Below are 22,283 nucleotides of genomic sequence, written 5' to 3'. Positions count from 1 at the left end.
GTCGTTTGGCAGAACGGATGTACTCAAGGTTCTTATGGTCTGTCCAAACGACAAAAGGAACGGTCGCCCCCTCCAACCACTGTCGCCATTCGCCTAGGGCTAAGCGGATGGCGAGCAGTTCACGGTTACCCACATCATAGTTGCGCTCAGATGGCGACAGGCGATGAGAAAAATAAGCGCAAGGATGAACCTTATCGTCAGACTGGAAGCGCTGGGATAGAATGGCTCCCACGCCTACCTCTGAAGCGTCAACCTCGACAATGAATTGTCTAGTGACGTCAGGAGTAACGAGGATAGGAGCGGACGTAAAACGTTCTTTTAGAAGATCAAAAGCTCCCTGGGCGGAACCGGACCACTTAAAACACGTCTTGACAGAAGTAAGAGCTGTGAGAGGGGCAGCAACTTGACCGAAATTACGAATGAAACGCCGATAGAAATTAGCGAAACCTAAAAAGCGCTGCAACTCGACACGTGACCTTGGAACGGGCCAATCACTGACAGCTTGGACCTTAGCGGAATCCATCTGAATGCCTTCAGCGGAAATAACGGAACCGAGAAAAGTAACGGAGGAGACATGAAAAGAGCACTTCTCAGACTTTACGTAGAGACAATTCTCTAAAAGGCGCTGTAGAACACGTCGAACGTGCTGAACATGAATCTCGAGTGACGGAGAAAAAATCAGGATATCGTCAAGATAGACAAAAACAAAGATGTTCAGAATGTCTCTCAGAACATCATTAACTAATGCCTGAAAAACAGCTGGCACATTGGCGAGACCAAACGGCAGAACCCGGTACTCAAAATGCCCTAACGGAGTGTTAAACGCCGTTTTCCACTCGTCCCCCTCTCTGATGCGCACGAGATGGTAAGCGTTACGAAGGTCCAACTTAGTAAAGCACCTGGCTCCCTGCAGAATCTCGAAGGCTGATGACATAAGGGGAAGCGGATAACGATTCTTAACCGTTATGTCATTCAGCCCTCGATAATCCACGCAGGGGCGCAGAGTACCGTCCTTCTTCTTAACAAAAAGAACCCCGCCCCGGCCGGAGAGGAAGAAGGCACTATGGTACCGGCGTCAAGAGACACAGACAAATAATCCTCGAGAGCCTTACGTTCGGGAGCCGACAGAGAGTATAGTCTACCCCGAGGAGGAGTGGTCCCCGGAAGGAGATCAATACTACAATCATACGACCGGTGAGGAGGAAGGGAGTTGGCTCGGGACCGACTGAAGACCGTGCGCAGATCATGATATTCCTCCGGCACTCCTGTCAAATCGCCAGGTTCCTCCTGAGAAGTAGGGACAGAAGAAACGGGAGGGATGGCAGACATTAAACACTTCACATGACAAGAAACGTTCCAGGATAGGATAGAATTACTAGACCAATTAATAGAAGGATTATGACATACTAGCCAGGGATGACCCAAAACAACAGGTGTAAACGGTGAACGAAAAATCAAAAAAGAAATAGTCTCACTGTGGTTACCAGATACTGTGAGGGTTAAAGGTAGTGTCTCAAATCTGATACTGGGAAGATGACTACCATCTAAGGCGAACATGGGCGTAGGCTTCTCTAACTCTCTGAAAGGAATGTCATGTTTCCGAACCCATGCTTCGTCCATGAAACAACCCTCAGCCCCAGAGTCTATCAAGGCACTACATGTAGCACCCGAACCGGTCCAGCGTAGATGGACCGACAAAGTAGTACAGGATCTTGATGGAGAGACTTGAGTAGTTGCGCTCACCTGTAGCCCTCCGCTTACAGATGAGCTCTGGCTTTTACTGGACATGAATTAACAAAATGTCCAGCAACTCCGCAATAGAGGCACAGGCGGTTGGTGATCCTCCGTTCCCTCTCCTTAGTCGAGATGCGAATCCCTCCCAGCTGCATGGGCTCAGACTCTGAGCCAGAGGAGGGAGATGGTTGCGATGCGGAGCAGGGAAACACCGTTGATGCGAGCTCTCTTCCACGAGCCCGGTGACGAAGATCTACCCGTCGTTCTATGCGGATGGCGAGAGCAATCAAAGAGTCCACATCTGAAGGAACCTCCCGGGAGAGAATCTCATCCTTAACCACTGCGTGGAGTCCCTCCAGAAAACGAGCGAGCAGCGCCGGCTCGTTCCACTCACTAGAGGCAGCAAGAGTGCGAAACTCAATAGAATAATCCGTTATGGACCGTTCACCTTGGCATAAGGAAGCCAGGGCCCTAGAAGCCTCCCTACCAAAAACTGAACGGTCAAAAACCCGAATCATCTCCTCTTTAAAGTTCTGGAACTTATTAGAGCAATCAGCCCTTGCCTCCCAGATAGCTGTGCCCCATTCTCGAGCCCGGCCAGTAAGGAGTGAAATGACGTAAGCAACCCGAGCTCTCTCTCTAGAGTATGTGTTGGGTTGGAGAGAGAACACAATCTCACACTGCGTGAGAAAGGAGCGGCACTCAGTGGGCTGCCCGGAGTAGCAAGGTGGGTTATTAACCCTAGGTTCTGGAGGCTCGGCAGGCCAGGAAGTAACAGGTGGCACGAGACGTAGACTCTGGAACTGTCCAGAGAGGTCGGAAACCTGAGCGGCCAGGTTCTCCACGGCATGGCGAGCAGCAGACAATTCCTGCTCGTGTCTGCCGAGCATGGCTCCTTGGATCTCGACGGCAGTGTAACGAGCGTCTGAAGTCGCTGGGTCCATTCCTTGGTCGGTTCCTTCTGTCATGCAGGTGAAAGAGGACCCAAAAGCGACTTGGCGAAAACAGAGTCTTTAATCCAGTAAAGTAAATACAAACAAAAAACACAACTTTCACTCGAAATGACGAGGACAAACTGGAGACTCGATCTTGAACAGCAGGTGAACAGCAGGTTGCCTCGGGAAGGCACTTGAACCAGACAGACTCAGACACCTGCTCACCACGCAGCATCTGAGGAAAACACGACACGACAGGGCGATACACAAACACAGCACGGTGAATTCTAGACAAGGAACCGACAGGACAGGAACGGAACACAAAGGAAGAAATAGGGACTCTAATCAGGGGAAAGGATCGGGAACAGGTGTGGGAAGACTAAATGATTGATTAGGGGAATAGGAACAGCTGGGAGCAGGAACGGAACGATAGAGAGAAGAGAGAGCGAGAGAGTGAGAGTGAGAGAGGGAGGGGGAGAGAGAGGGATAGAAAGAGGGAAAGAACCTAATAAGACCAGCAGAGGGAAACGAATAGAATGGGAAGCACAGGGACAAGACAAGATAATAAATGACAAAACATGACAGTAACTGCCTCCTTATTTTTAAGCATGGTGGAGGCTGCATCATGTTATGGGTATGCTTGACATCGGCAAATATTGGGATGTTTTTCAGGATAAAAGTAAATGGGATAGGGCTAAGCACAGGCTGAATCCTAGAAGAAAACCTGCACCAGAGACTGGGAGATGATTTCACCTTTAAGCAGGAAAAGAACCTACAACACAAGGCCAAATCTACACTGGAGTTGCTTACCAAGAAGACCGTGAATGTTCCTTAGTGGCCAAATTACACAATTTTGACATACGTCTGCTTGAAATACTATGGCAAGACTTAACGATTGATGTCTAGCCATGATCCCCAACAGAGCTTGAAAGATTATGAAAAGAATAATAGGCAAATATTACACAATCCAGTTGCGCAATGCTCTTAGAGACTTACCCAAGAAGACTGACTCACAGCTGTAATTGCTGCCATATGTTTGGACTCAGGGAGCTGAATACTTATGCAACTGCTATATTTGATTTATTACATTTTTATTCATGTTTATTTGTATTTATTAGAGATCGCCCATTAGCTGCTGCCTTGCAGCTACTCTTCCTGGGGTACAAACACATTAGGGCACTTACATCATGCATAAAGCAAAAGATAAAACAGTACATCATACAACAATATTACAACGTATGTGTGTAGAGGGTGTGTGTTTGTGTCTCTTCACAGTCCCCGCTGTTCCATAAGGTGTATTTTTTAATCAGTTATTTTAATCTGATTCTACTGCTTGCATCAGTTACCTGATTGGGAATAGAGTTCCATGAAGTCATGGCTCTATGTAGTACTGTGTGCCTCCCATAGTCTGTTATGGACTTGAAGGGACCTCTGGTCTTGTGGGGGTGTCCGTGCTTTGTAGTTTAAACAGACAGCTTGTGCATTCAACTTGTCAACACTTATTACAAAAACAAGTAGTGATGAAGTCAATCTCTCCTCCACTTTGAGCCATGAGAGATTGACATGCATATTATTAATGTTAGCTCTCAATGTACATTTAAAGACCAGCCGTGCTTCCCTGTTCTGAGACAATTGTAATTTTCTGAGATCTCTCTTTGTGGCACCTGACCACACGACTGAACAGTTGTCCAGATGCAACAAAACTGGGGCCTGTAGGACCTGCCTTGTTGATAGTGTTGTTAAAAAGGCAGAGCAGGCGCTTTATTATCGACAGACTTCTCCCCATCTTAGCTCCATGACAGTTTACAATCCAGAGTTACTCCAAGCAGTTTTAGACACCTCAACTTGATCAATTTCTACATTATTCATTACAAGATTTAGTTTAGGTTTAGTGAATAATTTGTCCCAAATACAAGGCTTTTAGTTTTTGAAATATTTAGGACTAACTTATTCCTCGCCACCATTTCTGAAACTAACTGCAGCTCTTTGTTAAGTGTTGCAGTCATTTCAGTCGCTCTAGTAGCTGACGTGTATAGTGTTGAGTTATCGCATACATAGACACACTGGCTTTACTGGGAAATTCCTGATTCTACCTGGATTATGTTGGATAGGATTCCATTAAAGAACACCCTCTGTGTTCTGTTAGACAGGTAACTCTTTATCCACAATAAAGCAGGGGGTGTAAAGCCATAACACATGACATTTTTTTAATGATCGTTAATGTCAAAAGCTGCACTGAAGTCTAACAAAACAGCCCCCACAAACTTTTAATCATCAATTTCTCTCAGCCAATCATCAGTTATTTGTGTAAATGCTGTGCTTGTTGAATGTGCTTCCCTATAAGCATGCTGAAAAAGTCTGTTGTCAATTTATTTACTGAAAAATAGCATTGTATCGGATAAAATATGTTTTATTCCAAAAGGTTACTAAGGGTTGGTCACAGCCTGATTGGTTGGGTATTTGAGCCTGTAAAGGGGACTGTACTATTCTATTCTGGCTTCCCTCCAGGCCTGAATGTATACACTTTTTAGTAGACTTAGATTGAAGATATGGCAAATCGGAGTGGCATCATCGTCAGCTATTATCCTCAGTATTTTTCCATCCAAGTTGTCAGACCTCGGTGGCTTGTCTGTTTTTTCCACCTCTTCCACACTACGGAATTCAAAATTACAATGCTTTTCTTTCATAATTTGGTTAGTTATACTTGGATGTGTAGTGTCCGCGTTTGTTGCTGGCATGTTATGCCTACGTTTGCTAATCTTCCCAATGAAAAAAATCATTCAAATGTTGGTAATATCAGTGGTTTTTGTGATGATTGAGCCAACTGAATAAGTGAACGATAGAGCCGAGTTTGCCTTTTTGCCCAAAATTTAAATGAAGGTGCCCCAAGGCTTTATACTATCATTCTTTATATAATTTATCTTTGTTTCATGGTATAGTTTCTTCTTTGTTTTATTCAGTTTGGGTCACATGATTTCTCAATTTGCAGTACGTTTGCCAATCGGTTGTGCAGCCAGAATTATTTGCCATTCCTTTTGCCTCATCATTCTCAACCATATAATTTTTCAATTCCTAATCAATCCAAGGGGATTTAACAGTTTTGAAGTCATTTTCTTAATGGGGGGCATGCTTATTGGTAACTGGAAAAAGCTTTTTTATAAATGTGGCAAGTGCAGCGTCTGGTTGCTCGTCATTACACAGCACAGACCAGCAAATATTCTTCACATCATCAACATCGGAATCACTACAAAACTTATTGTACGACCTCTTACTGTGCCCCAGGAAAGTATTCAGACCCTTTGACTTCTGCCATTTTTCACATAAGTATTCAGACCCTTTGCTCTGAGACTCAAAATTGATCTCAGGTGCGTCCTGTTGCCATTGATAATCCTTGAGATGTTTCACGACGCCAGGACAGCGGAGTCAATCACCACCTTCCGGAGACACCTGAAACCCCACCTCTTTAAGGAATACCTAGGATAGGATAAGTAATCCCTCTCACCCCCCCCCCCCTTAAGATTTAGATGCACTATTGTAAAGTGACTGTTCCACTGATGTCATAAGGTGAATGCACCAATTTGTAAGTCGCTCTGGATAAGAGCGTCTGCTAAATGACTTAAATGTAATGTAAATGTTCTACAACTTGATTGGAGTCCACCTGTGGTAAAGTCAATAGTTAGCAGTAGTTGTTTCCCTTACTCTGCAAGGGCCGCGGCTTTTGTGGAGCGATAGGTAACGATGCTTCAAGGGTGTCAGTTGTTGATGTGTGCAGAAGGTCCCTGGTTCGAGCCCAGGTAGGGGCGAGGAGAGGGACGGAAGCAACACTGTTACATTAGCACTTGGTGGTCTATAGCAGCTTCCCACAAGAATGGGCTTTAGGTGAGGCAAATGAACCTGTAGCCATATTACTTCAACAGTATTTAACAGGAGATCCTCATTAAGCTTTACAGGAATGAGGTTCTGAATATAGACCGCAACACTGCCCCCATTGGCATTTCTGTATTTTCTGTCAATATTATAATCATTTTGCTACCACTGTATCATCAAAGGTATTATTAAGCGAGTTTCAGAGAGAGTCAGAATATAAATGTTATTAACAAGGTGTATTTTCCAACGGCCCTGGGAAAATTCACATTTGCACAACTCAGTGACACAAGGGATTAATTGAGCTGGTCTTGGGTCACTGATAAGTCTATTCAAGCTGTATACTTGAGGGGTGTGTTATAGAAGTGACTGACAGGACAATGCTTGGTTAAGAATAGGGATTTGGTTTCGTAAACAGCTTGTTACACACTCTCAGCTCTGGCCACACTATCTTTACAATAATATAATTTGGCGGGTGCTGATATTTGTCCTATTTCACACGTCGGCCCAAAAGTGTGTATTAGATAAAACACATTTTGCATGTCCCAAAGAGACCCATTTTAACAGCAACCCTGAAGCATGTAGGGTTAATAGCCTTGCTCAAGGGCACATTGACAGATGTTTCACCTTGTCAGCTACCTGCCGCAACCAAGAGTTAGGTGTTGATGGCCCACAAAAAATATATCCTATGATTTGCACAGCTCTTGTGGGTGAAACCTACCACTGTTTGGACAAACAAAAGAGGAAAAAAAAAGTTGAACCTGAATACAGTAGTTGAGGTGAGCGAGGAGTGTGTTGCAACAGAGATGACTTGTCACTATCCAAGTGACATGAATATGTTTGCATAATCCAGCAACGACCACTCTATGGTTCCAAGAGGTATCTGTGTTTTACCCCACAATGTACCAGACATGTTCTCTAATGTCTAAAGACAGCAGTGTCTTCACAGAAACACTTGGGACCCATCCAAAGCCAGACCGTGTTATTATCATACAGCAAATTAAATGTAACCATACTTAATACATCATTATCATCAATTATACTAGTTAGGCCTTTCAATTCAACCCAGGGTTCAACAAAAAATAGATGACACTTGATAGATAGACAGATAAATAGATAATATGTTTAATTCACGTCTCCATCTAAACCAAACATCTAAGTTAAAGAATAGGACTGAATCAAATCACTTTAAATGCACTTAAAAAAAAGTTTGATCTGATTTAGTCCTATTCTTTAACTTTGATTGTTGGGTGAGAACATATGAACATATGAATCCAACATATAAATGATAAATATGTAGACAAACTGGAATTAAAGCCAGCCTAAATCAGTGGCACAAAAGATACATCTCCTTCAAATGTTGATATTTGGTTGCATTGACAACCAAACACAATTCAATTATACTTTTGCAATGAGGTAAATAGCATATTAACTTGTCAACAAGTTCACAAATGATATACTGGATTCACATCTTCAACTTAACCAAAAAAAGTTAAAGAATAAGATTACGCCAAAGGGTCAGAAGAAACTATCCAAGCATTAGATGTCCGTTAAATGTTTGTATTTGGCTGGGTTGTCAACCAAATACAATTCAGTAATGCTTTGTTATACAGTAAATCTTACAAACTAATATTACAGTATTTATTCAACCAATGAGTAGCACATCCATAGCCACATTTTCAGTAAATCTTACAAACTAATATTGCAGTATTTATTCAACCAATGAGTAGCACATCCATAGCCACATTTTAAGGTTAAGAAGCAGCTTAATGTCATTATAAATGTATTCATTCCTATGTAATCATAGGAAGTGTGCATGTTCAAGATGCAGATTGGCATTTATTGTCATGAGTCTTTTCCTTGAGGTAGCTCTACAGAAGGGTCACTACCTGGCAAAGCCACAAAGTCAAAAAATATTATTTTAAACCAAATCCTAACCACACTGCTAACCCCAATGCATAACCCATAACCCTTAATTTAAGACCAAAAAGCACATTTTTATATTCATGAATTTTTACGATATAGCCAATTTTGACTTTGCAGCAGGGCAATCTAGTGGAAACCGCTCAGTTCTGCCTCCATGGCAAGACTTATGACAATAAACATCAACCCGCGTTCAAGATTGCATGCAAATGCCAAAGGTCTGTGGAGATCTTCAAAATTGCAATAATTATCTGCGCAGAATCTTGAACAGCATTGATCACTTGCACAATATAGGCTACTTTTAATGTAATCTCAAATGCAATCCAGGTTATTTCTTTAATGAGTCCAATGTGAATGATATACTGCTTCTCCTAGACTAGGCCCAAATCCCTGTTATTCGCATGAAGATCGGAAATACAGGGGTCGGAGATTGGGGTGCCTTGCGAGAATTTGTCGTTAATGTGGGTAACCCACGTCTACTATCCATTCTATTGGCCAAGGTGCAATCACTGGAGAATAAAATGGATGAGTTCCGTTCGAGACTATCCTACCAATGGGACATTAAAAACGGTAATATCTTATGTTTCACTGAGTCGTGGCTGAACGACGACACAGGTAATATACAGTTGGCTGGTTTTTCTGTGCATCGGCAGGACAGAACAGTTACATCCGGTAAGACAAGAGGTGGGGGTGTGTGTCTTTATGTCAATAACAGCTGGTGCGTAATGTCTAATATTAATGAAGTCTCAAGGTATTGCTCGCCTGGAGATAGAGTACCTCATGATAAGCTGTAGACCACACTATCTACCAAGAGAGAGTTCATCTACAGTGGGGCAAAAAAGTATTTTGTCAGCCACCAATTGTGCAATTTCTCCCACTTACAAAGATGAGAGAGGCCTGTAATTTTCATCATAGGTACACTTCAACTATGACAGACGAAATGAGAAAAAAATCCAGAAAATCTCATTGTAGGATTTTTAATGAATTTATTTGCAAATTATGGTGGAAAATAAGTATTTGGTCACCTACAAACAAGCAAGATTTCTGGCTCTCACATACCTGTAACTTCTTCTTTAAGAGGCTCCTCTGTCCTCCACTCATTACATGTATTAATGGCACCTGTTTGAACTTGTTATCAGTATAAAAGACACCTGTCCACAACCTCAAACAGTCACACTCCAAACTCCACTATGGCCAAGACCAAAGAGCTGTCAAAGGATACCAGAAACAAAATTGTAGACCTGCACCAGGCTGGGAAGACTGAATCTGCATATAGGTAAGCAGCTTGGTTTGAAGAAATCAACTGTGGGAGCAATTATTAGGAAATGGAAGACATACAAGACCACTCAATCTCCCTCGATCTGGGGCTCCACGCAAGATCTCACCCCATGGGGTCAAAAGGATCACAAGTACAGTGAGCAAAAATCCCAGAACCACACGGGGGAACCTAGTGAATGACCTGCAGAATTGGGACCAAAGTAACAAAGCCTACCATTAGTAACACACTACACCGTCAGGGACTCAAATCCTGCAGTGCCAGACGTGTCCCCCTGCTTAAGCAAGTACATGTCCAGGCCCGTCTGAAGTTTGCTAGAGAGCATTTGGATGATCCAGAAGAAGATTGGGAGAATGACATATGGTCAGATGAAACCAAAATATAACTTTTTGGTAAAAACTCAACTTGTCGTGTTTGGAGGACAAAGAGTGCTGAGTTGCATCCAAAGAACACCATACCTACTGTGAAGCATGGGGGTGGAAACATCATGCTTTCGGGACTGTTTTTCTACAAAGGGACCAGGACGACTGATCCGTGTAAAGGAAAGAATGAATGGGGCCATGTATCGTGAGATTTTGAGTGAAAACCTCCTTCCATCAGCAAGGGCATTGAAGATGAAACGTGGCTGGGTCTTTCAGCATGACAATGATCCCAAACACACCGCCCGGGCAACGAAGGAGTGGCTTCGTAAGAAGCATTTTATGGTCCTGGAGTTGCCTAGCCAGTCTCCAGATCTCAACCCCATAGATTATCTTTGGAGGGAGTTGAAAGTTTGTGTTGCCCAGCAACAGCCCCAAAACATCACTGCTCTAGAGGAGATCTACATGGAGGAATGGGCCAAAATACCAGCAACAGTGTGTGAAAACCTTGTGAAGACTTACAGAAAACGTTTGACCTCTGTCATTGCCAACAAAGGGTATATAACAAAGTATTAAGATAAACTTTTGTTATTGACCAAATACTTATTTTCCACCATAATTTGCAAATAAATTCATTAAAAATCCTACAATGTGATTTTCTGGATTTTTTTTCTTCTCATTTTGTCTGTCATAGTTGAAGTGTACCTATGATTAAAATTACAGGCCTCTCTCATATTTTTAAGTGGGAGAACTTGCACAATTGGTGGCTGACTAAATACTTTTTTGCCCCACTGTATATTTTTTTAAGTTGCCATCCATTTACCACCACAAACCAATGCTCAATAAGCTGTAAAAGTCCATAAGCAAACAGGAAAATGCTCATCCAGAAGCAGCGCTCCTAGTGTTCGAGGATTTTAATATAGGCAAACTTAAATCCGTTTTACCTCATTTCTACCAGAATGTCACGTGCAACCAGAGAAATAAACTCTAAACCACCTTTACTCAACACACAGAGACCCATACAAAGCTCTCCCCCGCCCTCCATTTGGCAAATCTGACCATAATTCTAACCTCCTAATTCCTGTTTATGAGCAAAAACTAAAGCAGGAAGTACCAGTGACTCGCTCAATACGGAAGTGGTCAGGTGACGCGGATGCTTCACTACAGGACTGTTTTGCTTGCACAGCCTGGAATATGTTCTGGGATTCATCCAGTGGCCTTGAGGAGTTTACCACCTCAGTCACCAGCTTCATCAATAAGTACATCGACGATGTCGCCCCCACAGTGACCGTACTTACATATCCCAACCAGAAGCCATGGATTACAGGCAACATCCGCACTGAGCTAGGTTGGAGATGCCGCTTTCAAGGAGCGGGACTCCAACCTGGAAGCTCACCAGTTGCTCCAATCAGCCTGTATTAGGAGATCCGTCTGCTCTTTTATAGGGTAATAGCTCAGACTACATGCTACTGAACAGTAGTAAGAAAGGTTAAACGGTGAGTTGCAGCTCCAGCCTCAGAGATACAGAGCTTCAAATCAAATCAAATCAAATTTTATTTGTCACATACACATGGTTAGCAGATGTTAATGCAAGTGTAGCGAAATGCTTGTGCTTCTAGTTCCGACAATGCAGTAATTACCAACAAGTAATCTAACTAACAATTCCAATACTGTCTTATACACAGTGTAAGGGGATAAAGAATACGTACATAAGGATATATGAATGAGTGATGGTACAGGGCAGCATACAGTAGATGGTATCGAATACAGTATATAGATATGAGATGAGTATGTAGACAAAGTAAACAAAGTGGCATAGTTAAAGTGGCTAGTGATACATGTATTACATAAGCCCGTCTGGTGTTCAACCTTCCCAAGTTCTCTCACGTCACCCCGCTCCTCCGTTCTCTCCACTGGCTTCCAGTTGAAGCTCGCATCCGCTACAAGACCATGGTGCTTGCCTACGGAGCTGTGAGGGGAACGGCACCTCAGTACCTCCAGGCTCTGATCAGGCCCTACACCCAAACAAGGGCACTGCGTTCATCCACCTCTGGCCTGCTCGCCTCCCTACCACTGAGGAAGTACAGCTCCCGCTCAGCCCAGTCAAAACTGTTCGCTGCTCTGGCCCCCCAATGGTGGAACAAACTCCCTCACGACGCCAGGACAGCGGAGTCAATCACCACCTTCCGGAGACACCTGAAACCCCACCTCTTTAAGGAATACCTAGGATAGGATAAGTATCCCCCCCCCCTTTAAGATTTAGATGCACTATTGTAAAGTGACTGTTCCACTGGATGTCATAAGGTGAATGCACCAATTTGTAAGTCGCTCTGGATAAGAGCGTCTGCTAAATGACTTAAATGTAATGTAAATGTAAATAAGGATGCAGTCGATGATATAGAGTACAGTATATACGTATGCATATGAGATGAATAATGTAGGGTAAGTAACATTATATAAGGTAGCATTGTTTAAATTGGCTAGTGATATATTTACATCATTTCCCATCAATTCCCATTATTAAAGTGGCTGGAGTTGGGTCAGTGTCAATGTCAGTGTGTTTTCAGCAACCACTCAATGTTAGTGGTGACTGTTTAACAGTCTGATGGCCTTGGGATAGAAGCTGTTTTTCAGTCTCTCGGTCCCAGCTTTGATGCACCTGTACTGACCTTGCCTTCTGGATGATAGCGGGGTGAACAGGCAGTGGCTCAGGTGGTTGATGTCCTTGATGATCTTTATGGCCTTCCTGTAACATCGGGTGGTGTAGGTGTCCTGGAGGGCAGGTAGTTTGCCCCCGGTGATGCGTTGTGCAGACCTCACTACCCTCTGGAGAGCCTTACGGTTGATGGCGGAGCAGTTGCCGTACCAGGCGGTGATACAGCCTGCCAGGATGCTCTCGATTGTGCATCTGTAGAAGTTTGTGAGTGCTTTTGGTGACAAGCCGAATTTCTTCAGCCTCCTGAGGTTGAAGAGGCGCTGCTGCGCCTTCTTCACGACGCTGTCTGTGTGAGTGGACCAATTCAGTTTGTCTGTGATGTGTACGCCGAGGAACTTAAAACTTGCTACCCTCTCCACTACTGTTCCATCGATGTGGATACGGGGGTGTTCCCTCTGCTGTTTCCTGAAGTCCACAATCATCTCCTTAGTTTTGTTGACGTTGAGTGTGAGGTTATTTTCCTGACACCACACTCCGAGGGCCCTCACCTCCTCCCTGTAGGCCATCTCGTCGTTGTTGGTAATCAAGCCTACCACTGTTGTGTCGTCCGCAAACTTGATGATTGAGTTGGAGGCGTGTGTGGCCACGCAGTCGTGGGTGAACAGGGAGTACAGGAGAGGGCTCAGAATGCACCCTTGTGGGGCCCCCGTGTTGAGGATCAGAGGGGAGGAGATGTTGTTGCCTACCCTCACCACCTGGGGGCGGCCCGTCAGGAAGTCCAGTACCCAGTTGCACAGGGCGGGGTCGAGACCCAGGGTCTCGAGCTTGATGACGAGGTTGGAGGGTACTAAAAGGGGTCTTAAAGGGGTCTATATGTTTATTTATTTTATTTTATTTAATTTTATTTATTTTATTTCACCTTTATTTAACCAGGTAGGCAAGTTGAGAACAAGTTCTCATTTACAACTGCGACCTGGCCAAGATAAAGCAAAGCAGTTCGACAGATACAACGACACAGAGTTACACATGGAGTAAAACAAACATACAGTCAATAATACAGTATAAACAAGTCTATATACAATGTGAGCAAATGAGGTGAGAAGGGAGGTAAAGGCAAAAAAGGCCATGGTGGCAAAGTAAATACAATATAGCAAGTAAAACACTGGAATGGTAGTTTTGCAATGGAAGAATGTGAAAAGTAGAAATAAAAATAATGGGGTGCAAAAGAGCAAAATAAATTAATTAATTAAATACAGTTGGGAAAGAGGTAGTTGATTGGGCTAAATTATAGGTGGGCTATGTACAGGTGCAGTAATCTGTGAGCTGCTCTGACAGTTGGTGCTTAAAGCTAGTGAGGGAGATAAGTGTTTCCAGTTTCAGAGATTTTTGTAGTTTGTTCCAGTCATTGGCAGCAGAGAACTGGAAGGAGAGGCGGCCAAAGAAAGAATTGGTTTTGGGGGTGACTAGAGAGATGTACCTGCTGGAGTGTGTGCTACAGGTGGGAGATGCTATGGTGACCAGCGAGCTGAGATAAGGGGGGACTTTACCTAGCAGGGTCTTGTAAATGACATATATACAGAAGGGCATGTGTCTCAACATCTACATGTTTCTCTATTCCTATTTTGATTCCTATTTTGTGATGGCAGGAATTGTGTCTGAAATGCAGGAACACACTTCAGGTGTATTCAAACATCTACTCTGTGTCAATCAGTAAACAACGCACTGAGACGCAGCTTATAGTAATTTAAATGCATCCTTACGGCTATATTAGATGTCTCCAGTGCTATTGCCAATAAATAGTCTTACTGTGTACATGTTTAAAGGACATGAACAGTGCATACAGAAAGGCAACTGCTGACATGACGTGAGCATTTCACGCACCATCACTATGCATTCTGAGAAGGAAACAAATTAAGGCTGATTCAAGCCAAACCAGTTTCAGACAAATATAGCATGCTTCACATACTTTGATAACGGTGTAAGGCATGGCTTTAGTTTCCAGCCACACCCACTGCTAAAAAGTGTAAACAAATTAGGCACACTGCCATTCAATCTCCATAGACAAACATTGGAGTAGAATGACCTTACTGAAGAGCTCAGTAACTTTCAGCGTGGCATTGTCATAGTATGCCACCTTTCAAACAAGTCAGTTCGTAAAATGTCTGCCCTGCTAGAGCTGCCACTGTCAACTGTAAGGGCTATTATGTTGAAGTTGAAACGTCTAGGAGCAAAAATGGCTCAGCTACAAAGCCGTAGGCCACACAAGCTCACAGAACGGGACTTACGAGTGCTGAAGCACGTAGCGCATAAAAATGGTCTATTGCAACACTCACAACTGAGTTCCAAACCGCCTCTGGAAGAAACATCAGCACAAGAACTGTTTATCGGGAGCTTCATGAAGTAGGTTACGCGTTCTTCTTCCGACTGACAAATCTGGGTTTGGTGGATTGCAGGAGAACGCTACCTGCCTCAATGCACAATGCCAACGGTAAAGTTTGGTGGAGGAGGAATAATGGTCTGAGGTGGATTTCATGGTTTGGGCCGAGGCCCCTTAGTTCCAGTCAAGAGAAATCTTAACACTACAGCATACAGCGACAATCTAGATGATTTTGTGCTTCCAACTTTGTAGCAACAGTTTGTAGAAGGCCCTTTCCTGTTTCATCATAACAATGCCCCCATGCAGGTCCATGCAGAAATGGTTTGTCGAGATCGGTGTGGAAGAACTTGACTGGCCTGCACAGAGCCCTGACCAGAACCCCGTCGAAAACCTTTGGGATGAATTGGAACGCTGACTGTAAGCCAGGCCTAATCGCCTAACATCAGTTTCCGACCTCACTAATGCTCTTGTGGATGAATGGAACCAAGTCCCCGCAGCAGCAATGTTCCAACATCTAGTGGAAAGCCTTCCCAGAAGAGTGGAGGCTGTTATAGCAAAGAGAGGACCAACTCCATATTAATGCCCATGATTTTGGAAAAAGATGTTTGAAGAGCAGGTGTCCACATTCTTTTGGTCATGTGGTATATGAATTTAGTACAATTATAATGTCCTATCCTAATCCAAGATGTTCGGCTGTATTAGTCTTGTTTACATTATGTTGTAATTTCTCTGTCTGAGAGTGGTACCCCAGGGGTCCTTGTACCCCTGGTTATGAACCACTGCCTTAGTCTGCCCCATCTGTCAGTTTATCAAAATGGCAGGGTCAGACTGTTGAAATGGCAGTGTGTGCCTTTACCCCGCCCCCTTCCGTTGTGAGTTTGAGCGGTTATCCTTTCTGACACTGTATTCTGATACCCAGATATGAATCACAACCTGATTGCCACCAGAAATCTGCTGGTGAGTAATCTCCCCCACTCCCTCCTCACCACACACACACCGAGACACAGGATTGCTGTAGTGAAGACAGAGCATCAGCCACACTGTCAGTGAGGCAGAATGGCTTCCCAGAGACTTTAGCCAGTTCCTGTGTTAAATACAGCCCATAGATCAGCCAGACATAACAGAGTAGCGCGACAGCTGGTGGAACTAAGAGATTTATAGGCCCATTCTGTGGCTAAGCTGATGTGATCCCCACTCTTAACACTTTGTGGCTTTGCCAGCTATAGTGACCCTTCTGTAGAGCTACCTCCAGGAAAAGACTCATGACAATAAATGCTAATCTGCATCTTGAACATGCACACTTCCTATGATTACATAGGAATACATTTATAATGACATTAAGCTCACCTTAAAATGTGGCCATGGATGTGCTACTCATTGGTTGAATAAATACTGTCATATTAGTTTGTAAGATTTACTGTATTACAAAGCATTACTGAATTGTATTTGGTTGACAACGCAGCCAAAGACAAACATTTAACAGACATCTAATGCTTGGATAGTTTCATCTGTCATCATTCGCGTGACGACGAAAATACAGGGGACGGAGATTGGGGTGCCTTGCGAGAATTTGACGTCGATATGGGTAACCCGTGTCTACTATCCATTCTATTGGCCAAGGTGCAATCACTGAAGAATAAACTGGATGAGTTCCGTTCGAGACTATTCTACCAATGGGACATTAAAAACGGTATTATCTTATGTTTCACTGAGTCCTGGCTGTACGACGACACAGGTAATATACAGTTGGCTGGTTTTTCTGTGCATCGGCAGGACAGAACAGCTACGTCCGGTAAGACAAGAGGTGGGGGTGTGTGTCTTTATGTCAATAACACCTGGTGCGTAATGTCTAATATTAATGAAGTCTCAAGGTATTGCTCGCCTGGAGGTAGAGTACCTCATGATAAGCTGTAGACCAAACTATCTACCAAGAGAGAGAGAGTTCATCAGCTATTGCAGATTCAGTCTTCCCAGCCTGGTGCAGGTCTACAATTTTGTTTCTGGTATCCTTTGACAGCTCTTTGGTCTTGGCCATAGTGGAGTTTGGAGTGTGACTGTTTGAGGTTGTGGACAGGTGTCTTTTATACTGATAACAAGTTCAAACAGGTGCCATTAATACATGTAACGAGTGGAGGACAGAGGAGCCTCTTAAAGAAGAAGTTACAGGTATGTGAGAGCCAGAAATCTTGCTTGTTTGTAGGTGACCAAATACTTATTTTCCACCATAATTTGCAAATAGATTCTACAGAAGTATTATTTTTTAGTTACAATAGCTTGTCTTTCTCACTTGACTCTTAAACTATAAATCTTTAACACCAATATTACATGGTAACAGCCAGTATGGAAACATCTACGGCAATGCTCTGGGAAGACACAATGTGATTTTCTGGATTTTTCTTCTTCTCATTTTGTCTGTCATAGTTGAAGTCTACCTATGATGAAAATTACAGGCCTCTCTCATCTTCTTAAGTGGGAGAACTTGCTGACTAAATACTTTTTGCCCCACTGTATATTTTTTAAGTTGCCATCCATTTACCACCACAAACCAATGCTGGCACTAAGCTCAATAAGCTGTATAAGTCTATAAGCAAACAAGAAAATGCTCATCCAGAAGCAGCGCTCCTAGTGGTCGGGGATTTTAATATAGGCAAACTTAAATCCGTTTTACCTCATTTCTACCAGAATGTCACGTGCAACCAGAGAAATAAACTCTAAACCACCTTTACCCAACACACAGAGACCCATACAAAGCTCTCCGCCGCCCTCCATTTGGCAAATCTGACCATAATTCTAACCTCCTAATTCCTGTTTATGAGCAAAAACTAAAGCAGGAAGTACCAGTGACTCGCTCAATACGGAAGTGGTCAGATGACGCGGATGCTTCACTACAGGACTGTTTTGCTTGCACAGCCTGGAATATGTTCTGGGATTCATCCCGTGGCCTTGAGGAGTTTACCACCTCAGTCACCGGCTTCATCAATAAGTGCATCGACTACGTCGCCCCCACAGTGACTGTGCGTACATATCCCAACCAGAAGCCATGGATTACAGGCAACATCCGCACTGAGCTAAAGGCTAGAGCTGCCGCTTTCAAGGAGCGGGACTCCAACCCGGAAGCTCACCAGTTTCTCCAATCAGCCTGAAATAGGAGATCCGTCTGCTATTTTATAGGGTAATATCTCAGACTGCATGCTACTGAGCAGAAGTAAGAAAAGGTTAAACGGTGAGTTGCAGCTCCAGCCTCAGAGATACAGAGCTTAAAGGGGTCTATATGTACATATGGGCATGTGTCTCAACATCTACAACATCATTATGTTTCTCTATTCCTATTTTGATTCCTATTTTGTGATGGCAGGAATTGTGTCTGAAATGCAGGAACACACTTCAGGTGTATTCAAACATCTACTCTGTGTCAATCAGTAAACAACGCACTGAGACGCAGCTTATAGTAATTTAAATGCATCCTTACGGCTATATTAGATGTCTCCAGTGCTATTGCCAATAAATAGTCTTACTGTGTACATGTTTAAAGGACATGAACAGTGCATACAGAAAGGCAACTGCTGACATGACGTGAGCATTTCACGCACCATCACTATGCATTCTGAGAAGGAAACAAATTAAGGCTGATTCAAGCCAAACCAGTTTCAGACAAATATAGCATGCTTCACATACTTTGATAACGGTGTAAGGCATGGCTTTAGTTTCCAGCCACACCCACTGCTAAAAGTGTAAACAAATTAGGCACACTGCCATTCAATCTCCATAGACAAACATTGGAGTAGAATGACCTTACTGAAGAGCTCAGTAACTTTCAGCGTGGCATTGTCATAGTATGCCACCTTTCAAACAAGTCAGTTCGTAAAATGTCTGCCCTGCTAGAGCTGCCACTGTCAACTGTAAGGGCTATTATGTTGAAGTTGAAACGTCTAGGAGCAAAAATGGCTCAGCTACAAAGCCGTAGGCCACACAAGCTCACAGAACGGGACTTACGAGTGCTGAAGCACGTAGCGCATAAAAATGGTCTATTGCAACACTCACAACTGAGTTCCAAACCGCCTCTGGAAGAAACATCAGCACAAGAACTGTTTATCGGGAGCTTCATGAAGTAGGTTACGCGTTCTTCTTCCGACTGACAAATCTGGGTTTGGTGGATTGCAGGAGAACGCTACCTGCCTCAATGCACAATGCCAACGGTAAAGTTTGGTGGAGGAGGAATAATGGTCTGAGGTGGATTTCATGGTTTGGGCCGAGGCCCCTTAGTTCCAGTCAAGAGAAATCTTAACACTACAGCATACAGCGACAATCTAGATGATTTTGTGCTTCCAACTTTGTAGCAACAGTTTGTAGAAGGCCCTTTCCTGTTTCATCATAACAATGCCCCCATGCAGGTCCATGCAGAAATGGTTTGTCGAGATCGGTGTGGAAGAACTTGACTGGCCTGCACAGAGCCCTGACCAGAACCCCGTCGAAAACCTTTGGGATGAATTGGAACGCTGACTGTAAGCCAGGCCTAATCGCCTAACATCAGTTTCCGACCTCACTAATGCTCTTGTGGATGAATGGAACCAAGTCCCCGCAGCAGCAATGTTCCAACATCTAGTGGAAAGCCTTCCCAGAAGAGTGGAGGCTGTTATAGCAAAGAGAGGACCAACTCCATATTAATGCCCATGATTTTGGAAAAAGATGTTTGAAGAGCAGGTGTCCACATTCTTTTGGTCATGTGGTATATGAGTTTAGTACAATTATAATGTCCTATCCTAATCCAAGATGTTCGGCTGTATTAGTCTTGTTTACATTATGTTGTAATTTCTCTGTCTGAGAGTGGTACCCCCAGGGGTCCTTGTACCCCTGGTTATGAACCACTGCCTTAGTCTGCCCCATCTGTCAGTTTATCAAAATGGCAGGGTCAGACTGTTGAAATGGCAGTGTGTGCCTTTACCCCGCCCCCTTCCGTTGTGAGTTTGAGCGGTTATCCTTTCTGACACTGTATTCTGATACCCAGATATGAATCACAACCTGATTGCCACCAGAAATCTGCTGGTGAGTAATCTCCCCCACTCCCTCCTCACCACACACACACCGAGACACAGGATTGCTGTAGTGAAGACAGAGCATCAGCCACACTGTCAGTGAGGCAGAATGGCTTCCCAGAGACTTTAGCCAGTTCCTGTGTTAAATACAGCCCATAGATCAGCCAGACATAACAGAGTAGCGCGACAGCTGGTGGAACTAAGAGATTTATAGGCCCATTCTGTGGCTAAGCTGATGTGATCCCCACTCTTAACACTTTGTGGCTTTGCCAGCTATAGTGACCCTTCTGTAGAGCTACCTCCAGGAAAAGACTCATGACAATAAATGCTAATCTGCATCTTGAACATGCACACTTCCTATGATTACATAGGAATACATTTATAATGACATTAAGCTCACCTTAAAATGTGGCCATGGATGTGCTACTCATTGGTTGAATAAATACTGTCATATTAGTTTGTAAGATTTACTGTATTACAAAGCATTACTGAATTGTATTTGGTTGACAACGCAGCCAAAGACAAACATTTAACAGACATCTAATGCTTGGATAGTTTCATCTGTCATCATTCGCGTGACGACGAAAATACAGGGGACGGAGATTGGGGTGCCTTGCGAGAATTTGACGTCGATATGGGTAACCCGTGTCTACTATCCATTCTATTGGCCAAGGTGCAATCACTGAAGAATAAACTGGATGAGTTCCGTTCGAGACTATTCTACCAATGGGACATTAAAAACGGTATTATCTTATGTTTCACTGAGTCCTGGCTGTACGACGACACAGGTAATATACAGTTGGCTGGTTTTTCTGTGCATCGGCAGGACAGAACAGCTACGTCCGGTAAGACAAGAGGTGGGGGTGTGTGTCTTTATGTCAATAACACCTGGTGCGTAATGTCTAATATTAATGAAGTCTCAAGGTATTGCTCGCCTGGAGGTAGAGTACCTCATGATAAGCTGTAGACCAAACTATCTACCAAGAGAGAGAGAGTTCATCAGCTATTGCAGATTCAGTCTTCCCAGCCTGGTGCAGGTCTACAATTTTGTTTCTGGTATCCTTTGACAGCTCTTTGGTCTTGGCCATAGTGGAGTTTGGAGTGTGACTGTTTGAGGTTGTGGACAGGTGTCTTTTATACTGATAACAAGTTCAAACAGGTGCCATTAATACATGTAACGAGTGGAGGACAGAGGAGCCTCTTAAAGAAGAAGTTACAGGTATGTGAGAGCCAGAAATCTTGCTTGTTTGTAGGTGACCAAATACTTATTTTCCACCATAATTTGCAAATAGATTCTACAGAAGTATTATTTTTTAGTTACAATAGCTTGTCTTTCTCACTTGACTCTTAAACTATAAATCTTTAACACCAATATTACATGGTAACAGCCAGTATGGAAACATCTACGGCAATGCTCTGGGAAGACACAATGTGATTTTCTGGATTTTTCTTCTTCTCATTTTGTCTGTCATAGTTGAAGTCTACCTATGATGAAAATTACAGGCCTCTCTCATCTTCTTAAGTGGGAGAACTTGCTGACTAAATACTTTTTTGCCCCACTGTATATTTTTTAAGTTGCCATCCATTTACCACCACAAACCAATGCTGGCACTAAGCTCAATAAGCTGTATAAGTCTATAAGCAAACAAGAAAATGCTCATCCAGAAGCAGCGCTCCTAGTGGTCGGGGATTTTAATATAGGCAAACTTAAATCCGTTTTACCTCATTTCTACCAGAATGTCACGTGCAACCAGAGAAATAAACTCTAAACCACCTTTACCCAACACACAGAGACCCATACAAAGCTCTCCGCCGCCCTCCATTTGGCAAATCTGACCATAATTCTAACCTCCTAATTCCTGTTTATGAGCAAAAACTAAAGCAGGAAGTACCAGTGACTCGCTCAATACGGAAGTGGTCAGATGACGCGGATGCTTCACTACAGGACTGTTTTGCTTGCACAGCCTGGAATATGTTCTGGGATTCATCCCGTGGCCTTGAGGAGTTTACCACCTCAGTCACCGGCTTCATCAATAAGTGCATCGACTACGTCGCCCCCACAGTGACTGTGCGTACATATCCCAACCAGAAGCCATGGATTACAGGCAACATCCGCACTGAGCTAA

This window comes from Oncorhynchus gorbuscha, linkage group LG09 (assembly GCF_021184085.1).
Source record: "Oncorhynchus gorbuscha isolate QuinsamMale2020 ecotype Even-year linkage group LG09, OgorEven_v1.0, whole genome shotgun sequence".
In the NCBI taxonomy this organism is placed as follows: domain Eukaryota; kingdom Metazoa; phylum Chordata; class Actinopteri; order Salmoniformes; family Salmonidae; genus Oncorhynchus; species Oncorhynchus gorbuscha.
This window is presented reverse-complemented; position numbering follows the sequence as displayed.